Here is a 4,031-nt window from a genome sequence, read left to right as displayed (position 1 = left end):
TTATTATTTCAATAAGAAAATTTGTGACGACTGTTTCAATGCGACTTTTCTTTTTGGATATGAAGCTTTCCCATTCCTAATTAATTGTGCCAATGCTCAGTTTTCAAATTGAGTTGAACTTTAAAGTTCATTTTAAAAACTTAGAAAATAAAACTCATTTAAAAGGTGAGTAAAATTTGTTCATTTCTAAAGCCTTGTATTATCAATAACGTCGTATTTAGGTTTCCTATTAAAAATCTTATATCAAAGGCAATAAAAATAATTTAAGTGTCGATTTGGAGAAAAAAAATTATTCCGTTTGAGCAATATTTTCGGATTTATATTTAGGTTCGTGTTGTATACAAAAGAATATCAAGCAAAAGTTTCAGATCGATATTCAGATTATATTTTGAAAATTTCTGCTTTGTAAGAAAATTAATAAAACCATGATAAACGTAATACATATAATATATCTATTATGATACATAATAATGATACATCATGATACCTATAAGTTCTTTCCTATCTGTCGAAATTCACAGACTGATAAAAAGGCTATTTTAAAAGTGTTATTTTATAATTTCAAATGTAATTGGGATATAATAGTCAATCTTCAAAAAAAAATGTTGAAAATTAAATTTGAAAAAGAAAAAAATTTTACTTTTTAACGACTTTTTCTCCAAAAATAAGAGATTGTAACAACGGTAAAAGGGAAAAGAATTCAGATTTAATAATTTAGACTAACTGTTAATTTTTTTTTCAAATTTAATTTTCATAGAGTTTTTTTTTCCTTTGAAAATCAACCGTCATGACACCACTCTGAAATCATAAAATGACGCTTTTATAATAATGTGCTTTGTGTGAGTGATGTTGAAGTTAGAGTTCTGGGCTCTGAATTATATAGAACATACATATTAATATCATGTATGTTCTATATAATAATATGTTGGTGTCCTCTTTGATCTACAGCGCAATAATATTTTGTTCCTCTGGTATTTTTTTTTCAAATTATAGAAAAGTTCTTTTACCATTCATTTGGCATTCACTGACTCCAACCAAGCTTAATCAATTCATTCAGACAGTGCAGGGCTCAGCCATCGTAAAAGGGAAGCACAATATTTACATAAAAAAATGAAATTAACATTTGTTCTGTTGTTGTTGTGTTGTGACTTATGGCACTTTATAAGCCCGCTGGCAGTTATCTGTCAGCGATTTAAGCCGAGTGAGCGTCTCTTGCTTTTTCAGTAGTGTCAACTAGGGCCAAGAGTACGGCTTAGCTACTTCATGCGTCACATTAGCTTGCCTTTTTACAAGAGTAAAAATTATTGCACTTCATGATTACATAATAATTTATTGATAGTGAAGATTATTGCCTGGGTGAAATGCTTTGAAGACATATGTTGTTTTTTATGTGGTTTATTGGTAACATTAACAGCAAAAGGCACATGATTACGCCATAGTGTAGTAGACCTAGAGAATTACACATAAAATTTCTCGGGAGAGAGAGAGCCGAGATCACACTCCCCCTAGTACAGGAGTCAAGTTCCCTTCTAGTCTAAAAAATTTATACTAATATCAGCAGTGAGACCACGTGATGTTTACATGATTGGCAGCTAGCTCCGCCCAGGAAGACCACTTGGTTAACTGAATTCTTAACAAGGGGGGGGGTCCCATTTGACTCCTTTTTTATTCTTTTTTACAGGGGAGGGGGCATATTCACATACCTGACAGATAGAGCACAGAAGAACAACCATGCCCAAACTGGGACTCGAACTCGGGACGCCTAGATCATGGGGAAGGCGCGCTACCCCTAAATCCTTTAGTATTCGGATAAGCTTCTTTAAATGGTCTATTGGTATCCTCTTTGATCTCCACCCTAATTGCAAATTTCTTTTTAGGTGGATCTTGTGAATCATCATTAATGTCAGTCAATATTCATAAGTTCAGATGCCAGCTTTAGAAAAGAGAACTGGGCATCATAACAAATTAAATGCTCAAGTCGTACGACTTAAGGTTATCTTCATTTCTGGAAACTAAAAGAGTTATCTGCTTACTTTATATTTTCATTTTTTATTTCAAATTTTATTCCCACAAAACGTTATTTTATGCATTTTCTATATCATCATAGTTTGTTATTGTTTTCCAGTAAGGTTCGGGGCCATTTTATAACGACGCTTGCAATGGCCATATATTTGTTTACTGATAATGCCGGCAATTTGCACCTACACTAAACCTAAACAAAATCTACCTTTGTCTCCCAACTGGCAAGAGTGCCATGTTCTTTTCTAATGACACTGGGACTTCGTTTTTTCAACTAAACTTTTATTATTATTGAAATTACTCTGAAGGGGGTTAAATTCTAGACGAGTTTTGCTTGACATCATGTCATTCGATGATAAATTCGATTGAATTTTTGGTTTTCAGATCAATATTTTAGAATCAAATCAAAGCAATCCAAATTCAAAATGAAAGCGAATTCCAGATATCCAAATTCTAATTACTTCTTCTTTTTTACTAAACATTTATATAATTAGTTCTTCGAATCATGAATGTTAGAAACAATTTAATTTATGTAACAGATATACTTCTTCTAATAAATTAATCATGTGGGTATTCAATAGTGTTATAGACTTAATCGAATTTTTTAATTAGATTGTGACAAAAAAGTAAAATCAGCAGATAAACTTCGAAGTTCGTATTCAATTGTGTTAATCGGAAATTTCAACAGCGTGTAGCTTTTGTTTCCTGGATTACATTAAAATATGGCACATAATATGAAATTTCTTAGATACCTATTTTACGATAAGTAAATAAAAATAAAACATCGAACCGTGTTCATTTGTTTTCAGTTAGATAGATAAACATACTGTCCGTGAATGAATTTCTTTCAAAATTTGACAGAAATCTGCAAATATGATGTAATATCAATGTACTAAATTTCATCCATCTAGTTCAAAGCATTTTTGAGTTATCGTGCTCACAAATAGACAAATAGAGTGATAAATAGATATCGTTCTTAAGAAATTATTATTCGGATTCGGTCATGTCTGAAAAGCTGAGATTCGCCAAAATTTCGAATTCGAATATTAACTATTACAGCTGCAATACTATACTTTTGTATACTTCGTGTAAAGTAATGGAGTACGGAGGGTAAGCTGGTATTAATTTTTTCTCACCCTATTTAAAAAAAACATAAATGGCGCACACTTTCTTAGCGCGTGGTGGATTGATATGAGCGAGGATAGAACCTGGGACCTTGTGATTCGTAGTCCAGTAGACCATGATACAAAAGCAATTGCTGTGCAGCGTAGTTGTTAACTGGCTTATGAGCTTTCACCACAGACTCTCCCTCCAGTGAGTCGGAGGTAAGAAGAACGATATGACTGTTGATTCTAATGCGCCTGTACCCATTTGTGTAGCGCCAAGCGTTATGGCGAGGGTGAGTGTTTGCTGTTGCTGCGTCAAGTCAGTCTGACTACTTTGGTTGCCGGTAGATGGCGCCACAACAGCTGTACGAATGTTTAAGGTTCATCGTCCGAGGTCACCATTCGCAGCCCAGTAACATGACCACGATACAAAAGCAATTGCCCTGCAGCGTAGTTGTTAACTGGCTTATAAGCTTTCACCACAAGCACAAGATATTATGCGATATCCTCAAGACGCTATTAAGTATTTTGAAAGTAGTATAGAGATGATGGCTCTCATATAAAAAGTACCTTTCACTAGATGATGGCTCTCATATAAAAAGTACCTTTCACTAGATGATGGCTCTCATATAAAAAGTACCTTTCACTAGATGATGGCTCTCATATAAAAAGTACCTTTCACTAGATGATGGCTCTCATATAAAAAGTACCTTTCACTAAATGATGGCTCTCATATAAAAACTTTTTATATGAAAACCATCATCTCTATACTACTAAAAGAGCGAGCAATGTTTTCTGCAAGGTTATAAATTTTATTCCCACTCAAAAAAAAGAGGCACAGACTGATAATTGTTGAACGATTTTTATTGTATATATAAGAAAGAAATATATGTATAAAGAAAGGAT

The sequence above is a fragment of the Argiope bruennichi genome, chromosome 2 (assembly GCF_947563725.1).
Source record: "Argiope bruennichi chromosome 2, qqArgBrue1.1, whole genome shotgun sequence".
In the NCBI taxonomy this organism is placed as follows: Eukaryota; Metazoa; Arthropoda; class Arachnida; order Araneae; family Araneidae; genus Argiope; species Argiope bruennichi.
Note: the sequence above shows the minus strand (reverse complement) of the source record.